The sequence below is a fragment of the Bombina bombina genome, chromosome 5 (genome assembly GCF_027579735.1).
Source record: "Bombina bombina isolate aBomBom1 chromosome 5, aBomBom1.pri, whole genome shotgun sequence".
Taxonomy (NCBI): Eukaryota; Metazoa; Chordata; class Amphibia; order Anura; family Bombinatoridae; genus Bombina; species Bombina bombina.
In genome coordinates, this window is record NC_069503.1 from 328509082 (window position 1) to 328522587 (window position 13506).

The 13506-nt window shown below is 39.3% G+C and overlaps 1 protein-coding gene across 1 annotated transcript in view; it reads left to right on the forward strand.

The window, feature by feature from the left end:
- TSPAN13 (tetraspanin 13) overlaps positions 1 to 13506 on the forward strand; it is a 107458-nt gene that overhangs the window by 64856 nt on the left and 29096 nt on the right. The gene's annotated exons all lie outside the window — the stretch shown is intronic.

Genomic DNA, 13506 nt, shown 5'->3' on the forward strand with positions numbered 1-13506 from the left:
GAGGAGTGAGGTACTTCAGAGGGGGAATGGCGTGCAGGTTTTCCTGCAGATAAGGTATGTGCAGTAAAATATTTTTCTAGGAATGGAATTGACTAAGAAAATACTGCTGATACCGAAGTAATGTAAGTAAAGCCTTAAATGCAGCGATAGCGACTGGTATCAGGCTTATTAATAGAGATACATACTCTTATAAAAATGTGTTTTAAAACGTTTGCTGGCATGTTTAATAGTTTTTTAACGTACATTGGTGATAACACTGTAATGTTGGTATAGCCTTAAATGCAGTAAAAGCGACTGGTATCAGGCTTATTAATAGAGATACATACTCTTGTAAAAATGTGTTTTAAAACGTTTGCTGGCATGTTTAATCGTTTTTAACATATGTTTGGTGATAAAACTTATTGGGGCCTAAGTTTTTTCCACATGGCTGGCTTAAATTTTGCATAGAAACAGTTAACTGAAGCTTCCCACTGTTGTAATATGAGTGGGAGGGGCCTAATTTAGCGCTTTTTTGCGCAGTTAAAATTACAAAATGAATTATCCAGATTCCCTCAGCAGTCCCATGAATACTACAGGACATTTCTAAAGGGCTAAAAAGACTTCCAAAATCGTTTATAGGGAAGGTAATCCACAGCTCTGCTGTGGCAGTTTTGTTGTGTCTGTTTTTAAAAACGTCTGTCGTTTTTTTTTTTTTTTTATCTATTTTTTGCATTAAGGGGTTAATCATCCATTTGCAAGTGGGTGCAATGCTCTGTTACCTTATTACATGTACTGTAAAAATTTCGTTTGTTTTACTGCCTTTTTTCACTGTTTTTCAAATTTTGACAAAATTTGTTTCTCTTAAAGGCACAGTAACGTTTTATATATTTGCTTGTTAACTTGATTTAAATTGTTTTCCAAGCTTATTAGTCTCATTATTAGTCTGTTCTAACATGTCTGACATAGAGGAAGCTCTGTGTTCATTATGTTTTAAAGCCATGGTGGAACCCCATCTTAGAATGTGTACCAGATGTACTGATTTCATGTTAAACAATAAAGATCATTTTTTGTCTTTAAAAACATTATCACCAGAGGATAGTTATGCCGACTAACTCTCCCCACGTGTCAGACCTTTTGACTCCCGCTTTAGGGACTCGCGCTCAAATGGCGCCAAGTACATTAAGGGCACCCATAGCGTTTATTTTACCAGGGGATTCTGTCGAGGGGAAAGTTATGCCGATTAACTCTCCCCATGTGTCAGACCCTTCGACTCCCGCTTCAGGGACTCACGCTCAAATGGCGCCAAGTACATCAAGGGCGTCCATAGCGTTTATTTTACAAGACATGGCAAAGGTGGTGAATAATACTCTGGCAGCAGTATTAGTCAGACTACCTGAAATTAAAGGAAAACAGATAGCTCTGGGGGTAGATACAGAGCATACAGACGCTTAAGAACCATGTATGATACTACCTCACAATATGCTTAGTCTGTGGGTGATTTTTTTGACTCAGGGAAGATGATTTAACCTGATTCTGATATTTCTACATTTAAAATTTATGCTTGAGAACCTCCACTTGTTGCTCAGGGAGGCTTTGGCTGCTCTGAATGAATGTGTACAATCGCAGGGCCAGAGAAATTGTGTAGACTGGATAAATAATATGCAGTGCCGGTGTGTACTGATGTTTTTCCAATACCTAAAGAGCTTTACTAAAAAATTTTTTTTTTAATAAGGAATGGGATAGACCAGGTGTGCCGTTCTCTTCCCCTCCTATTTTTTAGAAGAATGTTTTCTAATAGTTACCACCACACGGGACTTCTGGCAGACAGTTCCTAAGGTGGAGAGAAGAGTTTCTACTCTAGCTAAGCGTACCACTACCTCTGGCGAGGACAGTTGTGCTTTTTAGATCCAATGGATAAAAAATGTTTATTCAACAGGGTTTTATCCTGCAGCCCCTTGCATACATTGCTTCTGTCACTGCTGCTGCGGCGTTCTGGGTTGAGTCTCTTGATGAGGCTTTACAGTTAGCGACTCCATTGGATGAATATATTTGACAAGCTTATGCTAGCCAATTGCTTGGTTTTCTGATGCCTTTGTTCATTTGACTAGACTAACGGCTAAGAATTCTGTTTTTTACTATACTGGCGCGCAGAGCGCTATGGCTTATATCATGGTCAGCTGTCGTGACTTTAATAAATAAGCTACTTAACTTCCCTTCAAGGGGCAGACCCTATTCGGGCCTGGTGTGAAGGAGATTATTGCTTATATCACTGGAGGAAAAGGTCATGCCCTTCCTCAGGATTGGAATCGAGGGCCAAAAAAGGTCTAATTTTCGTGCCTTTTAAAACTTCAGGGCAGGTGTGGCATCCACTTCCTCTAAGGCAAAACAAGAGGGAATTTTTGCTCAGTCCAAGGCGGTCTGGAGACAATTGGACCTGGAACAAAGATAAGCAGGACAAGGAGCCTGCTGCTGCCTCTAAGGCAGCATGAAGGAACGGACCCCTATCCGGTAACGGATCCTATAGGGGGCAGACTTTCATTCTTCGCCCGGGCGTGGGCAAGAGATGCCCAGTATCCCTAGGCATTGGAATTTATATCCCAGAGATATCTTCTGGATTTCAAAGATTCCCCCCCCCCAAAAAAGGGGAGATTTCGCCTTTCACAATTATCTGCAAACCAGATAAAGAAGGAGGCATTCTTACATTGTGTACGAGATCCATCCAGTTCCAAGAGAGGAACAGGGACAGAGTTTTTACTCAAATCTGTTTGTGGTTCCCAAGGTGAGGGAACCTTCAGACCTATTTTGGATCTAAAGATCTTAAACAAATTCCTCAGAATTCCGTCATTTAAGATGGAAACTATTCGTACCATCTTAACTATGATCCAGGAGAGTCAATAGAGGACTACAATGGATTTGAAGGATGCTTATCCTCACATTGTGATGCATAAAGATCACCTTCGTTTTTCAGGTTTGCCTTTCTAGACAGGCATTACCAGTTTGTAGCTCTTTCCTTTGGGATATCTACAGCCCCAAGAATCTTTATGGAGGTTCTGGGGTCGCTTTGGCGGTCCTTAGGCCGCGGGGCATAGAAGTGGCACACGGACGTAGTACTGGCATTTCTGAGATCACATGGGTGGAAAGTGAACAAGGAAAGAGTTCTCAAGGGTTTCCCTCCTAGGGACTCTGATAGATTCTGTAGAAATGAAAATTTACCTGACGGAGTCCAGGTTGTCAAAGTTTCTAAATTTCTGCCGTGTTTTTCATCCCATCCGCGCCCTTCGGTGGCTCAGTACATGAATGAAATCGGCTTAATAGGTAGCGGCAAGGGACATAGTACCGTTTGCACGTCTACATTTCAGACCGCTGCAACTATGCATGCTCAGTCAGAGGAACGGGGATTACACAGATTTGTCCCCCTGTTGAACCTGGACCAAGAGACCAGAGATTCTCTTCTCTGGTGACTATGTCGGGTCCATCTGTCCAAGGGTATGACCTTCCGCAGGTCAGATGGGACAATTGTTACAATGGATGCCAGCCTTTTAGGTTGGGATGCAGTCTGGAACTCCCTGAAGGCTCAGGGATAGTGGACTTAGGAGGAGACCCTCCTTCTAATAAATATTCTGGGAGTGATATTCCATGCTCTTCAGACTTGGCCTCAGTTAGCAACTCTGAGGTACATCATAATCAGTCGGACAATATACACGACTGTGGCTTACATCAGCCATCAAGGGGGAACAGAAGTTCCCTAGTGATGTTAGAAGTCTTACAATAATTCACTGGACAGAGACTCACTCTTGTCTATCAGCTATCCATATCCCAAGTGTTGAGAACTGGGAGGTGGATTTTCTAAGTCGTCAGACTTTTCTTCCGGGAGAGTGGGATTTCCTTCGGTGGCTCAAGACCAAACAGGAGAGGGCTTTGGTGTTTTTGACGGCGCCTGCGTAGCCACGCAGGACCTGGTATGCAGATCTGGTGGACATGTCATCCTTTCCATCACGGTCTCTGCTTCTGAGACAGGTCCCTCTACCTCAGGGTCCTTTCAACCATCTAAATAAAATCAAGCTGAGATGGACTGCCTGGAGACTGAACGCTTGATGTTATCAAAGCATGGCTTCTCCGAGTCAGTCATTGATACCTTAATACAGACATGAAAGCCTGTCTCTAGGAAAATTGAACATAGATATGGTGTAAATATCTGATTGTTATGAATCCAAGGGTTACTCATGGAGTAAAGCCTGGATTCCCAGGATATTATATTTTCTCCAAGATGTTTTTGAGAAAAGGGTTATCAGCTAATTCCTTAAAAGGGACAGATTTTTACTCTGTCTATTTTTTTGCACCAGCGTCTGGCAGGTATTCTAGACGTTCAGGCATTTGGTCAGGCTTTGGTTAGATCCAAGCCTGTGTTTAAAACTGTTGCTCCACCATGGAGCTTAAACCTGGTTCTTAAGGCTCTTCAAGAAGTTCCGTTTGAACCTTTTTTGTTCCATAGATATCAATCTTTATCTTGGAAAGTTCCTTTTGGGTAGCTATTTCCTCGACTCGTAGAGTCTCCAAGTTATCTGTGTTACAATGTGATTCTCCTTATCTGGTCCTTCGTACGGATAAGGTAGTCCTGCGTACCAACCTGGGTTTTTTCCTAAGGTGGTATCTAACAAGAACATCACTCAAGAGATAGTTGTTCCATGCTTGTATCCTAATCCTTCCTCAAAGAAGGAACGTCTATTACACAATATTGGGCGTGGTTTGTGCTTTAAAGTTTTACTTACAAGATACTACAGTTTTCATCAAACGTTCACCTTGTTTGTTGTCTATTCTGGACAGAGGAGAGGTCAAAAGACTTCAGCAGCCTCTCTGTCTTTTTGGTTAAAAAGCATAATTCATTTAGCTTATGAGACTGCTGGACAGCAGCCTCCTGAAGGGATTGCAGCTCATTCTACTAGAGCTGTGGTTTTCACTTGGGCCTTTTTTAAATGTGGCTTCTGTTGAACAGATTTACAAGACGGAGTCTTGGTCTGCGCTTCATACTTTTTCAAATTTAACAAATTTGATACCTTGCTTCTTCGGAGGCTATTTTTGGGAGAAAGGGTTTTTTACAGGCAGTGGTAACTTCCGTTTAAGTACCTGCCTTGTCCCTCCCATCATCCGTGTACTTTAGCTTTGGTATTGGTATTCCATAAGTAATGGATGATCCGTGGACTGGATACACTTAACAAGAGAAAACATAATTTATGCTTACCTGATAAATTTATTTCTCTTGTAGTGTATCCAGTCCACGGCCCGCCCTGTCACTTTAAGGCAGGTAATTTTTTCATTTGAACTACAGTCACCACTGCACCCTATGGTTTTTCCTTTCTCTGCATGTTTTCGGTCGAATGACTGAATATGGCAGTTAGGGGAGGAGCTATATAGCAGCTTTGCTGTGGGTGGACTCTTGCAACTTCCTGTTGGGAAGGAGAATATATTCCATAAGTAATGGATGATCCGTGGACTGGATACACTACAAGAGAAATAAATTTATCAGGTAAGCATAAATTGTTTTTTTTAAAAAAAAACTTTTATTTTAGTACTGGCAGACTTTCTGCCAGTACTTAAGATGGCAGGGACAGTTGTGGGGTGGGGGAGGGAAGGAAGCTGTTTGGGAGGGATCAGGGGGTCTGATGTGTCAGGTGGGAGGCTGATCTCTACACTAAAGCTAAAATTAACCCTGCAAGCTCCCTACAAGCTACCTAATTAACCCCTTCACTGCTAACCATAATACACGTGTGATGCGCAGCAGCATTTAGCGGCATTCTAATTACCAGAAAGCAACGCCAAAGTCATATATGTCTGCTATTTCTGAACAAAGGGGATCCCAGAGAAGCATTTACAACCATTTGTGCCATAGTTTCACAAGCTGTTTGTAAATGATTTCAGTGAGAAACCTAAAATTGTGAAAAATTTAACGTGTTTTTTTTAATTTGATCGCATTTGGCGGTGAAATGGTGGCATGAAATATACCAAAATGGGCCTAGATCAATACTTTGGGTTGTCTACTACACTACACTTAAGCTAAAATTAACTCTACATGCTCCCTAATTAACCCCTTCACTGCTGGGCATAAAACACGTTTGGTGCGCAGTGGCATTTAGCAGCCTTCTAATAACCAAAAAGCAACGCCAAAGCCATATAAGTCTGCTATTTCTGAACAAAGGGGATCCCAGAGAAGCATTTACAACCATTTATGCCATAATTGCATAAGTTGTTTGTAAATAATTTCTGTGAGAAACCTAAAGTTTGTGAAAAAGTGAACAATTTTTTTTTTTATTTGATCGCATTTGGCGGTGAAATGGTGGCATGAAATATACCAAAATGGGCCTAGATCAATACTTTTGGGATGTCTTCTAAAAAAAAATATATACATGTCAAGGGATATTCAGGTATTCCTGACAGATATCAGGGTTCCAATGTAACTAGCGCTCATTTTGAAAAAAGTGGTTTTGAAATAGCAAAGTGCTTCTTGTATTTATTTCCCTATAACTTGCAAAAAAAGCAAAGAACATGTTAACATTGGGTATTTCTAAACTCAGGACAACATTTAGAAACTATTTAGCATGGTTGTTTTTTGGTGGTTGTAGATGTGTAACAGATTTTTCAGGGCCTGTCAGGGCACAGTGTCAAACCAGTGCAACTCATATCTGGTGTAACAGTAGTGTATATTAAAAAAAATAAAAAATTTTTTGACTGTAATAGATTGAATAGCAGTTAGCTGTCTGCAAGCGTGTGTGTCAGGCCTACAGCGTCTACTCTGCCAACTTCTGCCAGTGCACAGTGCCACTCATATCTGTTGTCACAGTAACTTCCACGCATAGTACCACTAATTGAAAAAAAAATAACAGGCAGAGGCAGGACACCCCGCAGGGGCCGTCGTGGTTGTGGTGCTGTGATTCCCTTTGGGCCTAGAATAATGCCCAGTGTTCAGAGGCCACGTACCCTAAACTCGAAAAGTTCTGAGGACATAGTTGACTGGCTAACACAGGACACCCAATCTTCTATAGCTTCCGCTCGGAACCTTGACGCACCATCCTCTTCCAGCTTAGCTTCGGGCACCTCTCAAGTTACCACTCGCCCGCCTGCCGCCACCACCAACACTAGCACCACAGCCGCTTCACTTGATCTGTCAGAGGAGTTATTTACACATCAGTTGGAAGAAATGAGTGATGCGCAACCATTATTTCCAGAGGATGTAGATAATAGGGATATGTCTCAGTCAGGCAGCATTACATACATGGACGTACGGTGTGATGATGATGATGTTGTACCCGCTGCGGGAGTTTGGTCTGTCACTGTGAAGCGGGCGTAACCCTTACACTACCTTATCGATACAACATCATACCTGATGTTTTAAAGCACGTTATTCCAAACAATTTAGGAATGTTAGGTGATTTATGCCCTTTATGGATTAAAACCAGACTCTGCATCAACTATGTAATTTTCCATGTGAGTTTTGCCATGGATCCCCCTCCGGCACGCCACAGTCCAGGTGTTAGTCCCCTTGAAGCAACTTTTCCATCACTATTGTGGCCAGAAAGAGTCCCTATGGGTTTTAAAATTTGCCTGCCCATTGAAGTCTATGGCAGTTCACCAGTTCGCAAACTTTTGCGGAAGTTTGAGTTCGCCGTTCGCAGAACCCAAATTTTTATGATCGCGACATCACTAATTTGCACATTTAAACATTATGGAGCCTATTTATCAAGCTGTGTATGGCTTGCCAGAAACACAGTTTATGAAGCAGCGCTGCTTCATAACCTGTCCGTCTGCTCTGAGGCGGTGGAAAGACATCGCCGGAAATCAGCCCGAATATGATCGGGTTGATTGACATCCCCTGCTAGCGTCCAATTGGGCGTAAATCAGCAGGGGGCGGCATTGCACCAGCAGTTAACAAGAACTGCTGGTGCAATGATAAATTCAGAGAGCGTATGCTGTCAGCATTTTTCGATGTGCAGCGGACATGATTTGCAATATTGGATCATGTCCACTCGCACATTCTTAAATAGGCCCCTAAGTAGCAATTACTAGCGTAATCCTACTTGGTTCTGAAAGGCATATGTACATACCCCACTTTTCATCATATCAATATATTAATAGTAATTTGACCTTATTACATAGTTATATACAACTAGGTTTTTTGTTTACATTTATTTTAGAAATAGATTTTTTCTGAATCGTTATACAAAACTGGAAAAGTCCATTTTATCATTCAGGGCATCTTGTTCTTAACCTATAAATCCACCTTGCCTCTTTTTGTAACAGAATGTTATCAATATTACCTCCCCTGCCATGGGGATCACCTTTATTAATGGCCACAAACTTTAGGCTCGTTGTTTCACTGTTATGAAAAGAGGCAAAGTGTTTTGCAACATTTGTATCCTTTTTATTTGTTAGATCATCTCCATGTTCCTGTATTCTGTCCTTCAGAAATAAGCCTTTTCGTTTTTCCAACATAGAATCTGGAACAGGAGCAGTGCAGCAAATAAACCACCCCAATAAACCACCCCTGTTGAATCACAATTCATAAAGAATCTTATATCAAAAACTTTTTGTCCATTGCCCTGGAATGTTTTACTCCTTTCCATAAAGGGACAGTACACACATTTACCATAGGGGTGGCTTCCTTTGACTCCTCTGTCTTTTCTAAGTCAATCTCACATTGAGGGGCTTCTCGTGAACCTGCTTCTTACAAGCCTATCTTTTAGACTAGGGGCTTTCCGTGCTGTTAATAGGGGATAGTCTCCCACTATTTTTCCAACCTTTTCATCTAACTGTAATATGTGCCGATTCTTTTTTAATATGCCTCTCAGATCTTCCCATTTATTATTGTATGTAGTGATAACCCTTATTGCATGCTGTTCTTCTTTCACCTTTTTGTTATACAGCAGGTCATCTCTGCTTGTGTTTCTTGCTCTAATCAGAGCTTTATTTACACATTATTTTAAATAACCGCTTGTATGAAACCTGTCTTTCATACTTATTGCATGCTTATCAAATTTTGCAGTAGATGAACAGTTTATCCTAAGTCTTAGGAACTGGCCTACAGGAATGCCTTTTATCAATGCTGGTGGATGTGAACTTGAGGCCTCCAGAATACTATTTGTTGTTGTTTGTTTTCTATAGTTTTCAGTCATAATCACTCCTCCCTCCTTCCTGATTCTTATATCCAAAAATGACAAATCTGTTAGGCTTGTTTCTAAAGTCAAAAAATATTTATTTTGTTATTGTTGAGGTCAGAGACAGACTTCCTTAGAACTTCTTCTGGACCATCCCAGAGTACCAGGAAATTGTCAACATATCTGACCCACAACAAAACATGCTGATCAAAGGGGCTGCTATGTGCCTCATATACATCGTTTCAATGCCTACCTCGTGGGGAATCGAGGAATATAGACTTTCAACATCTAGGGATGCTAGAATGGTACTATCTGAAATTCTTCTTCCATCTAATTTTATTAGCAAATCTGTGGTGTCCTTGATGTAAGAGGGGAGGGTGGACAAAAAGGGGCGTAATATAAAGTCCACATATTGACCTATTCAGAAAAATGTTAAAAATCTATTTCTAAAATAAACAACAAAAAACCTAGTTGTATATAACTGTAATGTATTGAATTATATTGATATGATGAAAAGTGGGGTATGTACATATGCTTTTCAGAACCAAGTGGGATTAGGCTAGTATTTGCTACCTAATGTTTAAATGTAAATATATTGTTAGTAAATGTCCCTTTAAAGGGACAGTCTACCATAGAATTGTTATTGTTTTAAAAGATAGGTAATCCCTTTATTACCCATTCCCCAGTTTTGCATAACCAATACGGTTATATTAATATACTTTTTACCTCTCTGATTACCTTGTATCTAGGAACCTTCTTCCAGCCCCCTGATCACATGACTGTGACTGTTTACTATCTGTTGTCTTAAATTTAGCATTAGTTACCCCAGATGGCCCGCTCCCCCCTCCCCTCTCCCTTTTTTCTAATACGAGCGGCTCTTGCCCGCTGCATCCTTTTTCCCCTCTCTATACTTTAACCTGAGAATGACCAATTTATAAGCTTCCACCCAGTATTTTACCCTCACTAGATTACTTAGGTCCAAGAGTAACCCCTCTGACATTGGGGGGAGCATTTTCATTAGTTTCCATTTGTTTCATCTGGTCTTCGACTTAACATAAAAATTGAAGTCCCCTTTCTTCCGTCCAGTCCAGTCTACCAAACTTTAGAGGAACCTTTCTAGAGGCCTTATTTTCTTTTTCGTTTATTCCCCCTTTGGTGGTCTCCAATACCAATTAGCAGACAGATATAATCTTACATGCAGACCCCGAAGTTGTTAAAACAGCCTTAATATTCACTTAGTTCAATCTCCTTTCATTACAGCTGTATGTTTTGTCATGTAATGCTTTTGTTCTTCTAATGCATACTTTACTTGTGTATTATTCTGGTCTCTGGACGGACCTTGTATGTAATTTTGACTTATGACTTCAATAAAAAATTTGTTTAAAAAAAAATTTAGCATTAGTTTGTGCTAGATCTTAAATAACCCCCTGTGCCTGAACACAGTGTTATCTATATGGCCCACGTGTACTTTCTGTCTCTTTGTGTTGAAAAGAGATTTAAAAAGCATGTGATAAGAGGCAGCCCTCAAAGGCTTAGAAATTAGCATATGAGCCTACCTATGTTTAGTTTAAACTAAGAATACCAAGAGAAAAAAGCAAATTTGATGCTAAAAGTAAATTGGAAAGTCAATTAAAATTAAAAGTCCTATCTGAATAATGAAAGTTTAATTTATACTAGACTATCCCTTTAAGAGAGAGAAAAAATGATGCCTGCTGGTTGGGCTTAAGTTGCTAAAGTAAGGCACACAGGTATCTAGCGATACAGCCCTGATGAGGCCCCAGCTTGATGATTTCAAAGGGGTGAAACGTACATGGCGTTGGTTGACTGAGACCTTATATACTATTCTAATGGCACTTTGAAACACAGCATCATCCTATTTAGGAGCCGAGGAAGCATGTAAGAGAAGCAGGGAGACTGTTTATCATAAGAGCAGAGCTTTTTGGAGATCTAAGCTACTGATGATCTGAGTAACCGCTAACTATTTCTACGGATCCGGTAAGAGGAGGAAGGTTAGCAGGTGCAGCTTGACCTTAAGAGCAGTTGTGTACTGCGGTCACTGGTTGCACTTTGTAAGCCTGCAAGCAAAGTTTGTAACAGCCCAATAGAAACAACATGTCAGTGTGTTAAACAGCTCTGATTAATTAATGATAAAGCATTTAAAGGGACATGAAACCCCAATTTTTTTCCATGATTCAGATAGAGAATACAATTTTAAACAACTTTCCAATTTACGTCTATTATTTAATTTGCTTCCTTCTCTTGTTATACTTTGCTGAAAGTTTTAGCTAGGCAAGCTCAGGAGCAGCAGAGAACCTAGGCTCTAGTTGTTGATTGGTGCCTGCATATATATATATTGATTGTGATTGGCTCACCCATGTGTTCAGTTAGAAACTATAAGTGCATTGCTGCTCCTTCAACAAATGATACCAAGAGAATGAAACAAATTAGATAATAGAAGTTAATTAGAAAGTTGTTAAAAATTGTATTCTATTTTTGAATCATGAAATAAAAAATTGGGGTTTCATGTCCCTTTTAATGGAGCTATGAAATTGTCTCAATACAGTTTGAATATAACTGCTATGTTTTGTTAAACCACACAGGATGGACAATCCCAATATACTTTATATATGCTATTTTTTTGGATGATGAACTAACCTTGCTTAAAAACTGAGGTATGATCAATAGACGATATGTTTCAATATGCTACAAGGTCTTAAAGGGACATGTTTAGTATTGCACTTCTGTGTAAAGTGTTTAAGTAAATGGTTTCAATAAGCACGTGATGTACTTATATGTATAGATATATTGGTTCCAATTTCACATGGGAATTTACCTGTGTCTGGGAGATGCATGTATATGAACAATAAAAGAACTTATGGTTTAATGCTAAGACTGCTGATTTCCCTTACTTTAGGAAAGAGGTTTAATCATACCTCTTTCATTTATCTCTCTCTTTTAAAGGTTAAAAGTTATTTTGAGGGTCTGCACCAATAATCCTTTGAATAAGGTAAATAATTTTAACTATTTGTGGATAGATTATAACACAGGACTAAACCCTCTCCCTGCCCCTACAATTAAATTCAATATATATATATGAGAGAGAGACCCGCACCCCCACACTGAAAGGGGCTGAGAAAGCAGGAAGACCAGACACTTCCCTCTCCCCTGCATATGAAAATATCTGTTAGATAAACAGGAAAAAACAGGATTTTGTAAACATCAAGTGTACATCTGATAACTTGGTTTGGAGTTATCAGCACAATGTTTTTTTTTTAAAAAAATAAGCAAAACTATACATTACAAAAACACTCCCAGATGGGCTATATTTATGGATAATCTACAAAACATTTATGCAAAGAAATATGTAGTGCACAATGACCCTTTAAATTTTTAAATATAAGAATATATTGGTAACATATTAAGGGAATCCAATTATACAGTACATTCCAATCTGAGATCTCTACTACAGGTTCTGTTTATTTAAAAATAAAATAAAAAAATCTGTTAAATGTACTGTTCTCCCATACCGCCAGGAAATAAACTGATTATTCATGCTTTAGTTTAAAATTAGTAACTGAAGTATTTTCTTGTTTGTTGTTGGGTTGGCATTATTTGTTTAAAAAAAAACAGTAAACAGTAACTTGATAATTGTGGGTTGTTGTTTTTTTGTTTTGTTTTTTGGGTGGGGGGGGGGTTTATGACCAAGAAAAAAAAAAAGGGGGGTGTTACTGGAGATTTAAAATAACTATAGTTTTCAATACTGAGTCTCTCACTCTTAATTTAATTCCATAACAAAACTGTGCAAACTCTTAAAAAGACTAGTTAGCAACCCATATTATTGTTAATGGCATAAAAACAAACTTCCAAAAGTGTGATTGTAGTGAACAAGTGTTTATAACTGAAGACACAGGTGACCTAAAAAAAGTAGCAGCAAATAGCTATTAAATGGTGTGTAACTCTCCCAAGTGTATATTTATATGCAACAGTGTCTTTAAATATATCTTAACTCTTCTTAAAGGGACATTAAACACGTTGAGATGGTAATATAAAATGATTAATCATATTTATAAAAAAAATCTGCAATATACTTTTATTATTTATTTTGTCCCCGTTTCCTGTAATTCCATTCTGAAATTGTGAGTTTTTCAGTTCCTGTTAGAAATGGAAGTACACAACACAGTTGTATTCCACACAGCCATTGGCTACATACTCTAGTGACCTATTTATAACTGTTTCTAATTGGCCACAGCAGAGAAGGTAACCTAAGTTACTGTTACAACATGGCAGTTCATGGTAGCAATTAGCGTTTATAAAATTAACCAGAGATCAGATCTCTGGTTAATTTTTTAAATGTCTACCAAATGCCCCCAATGCGAAAGCG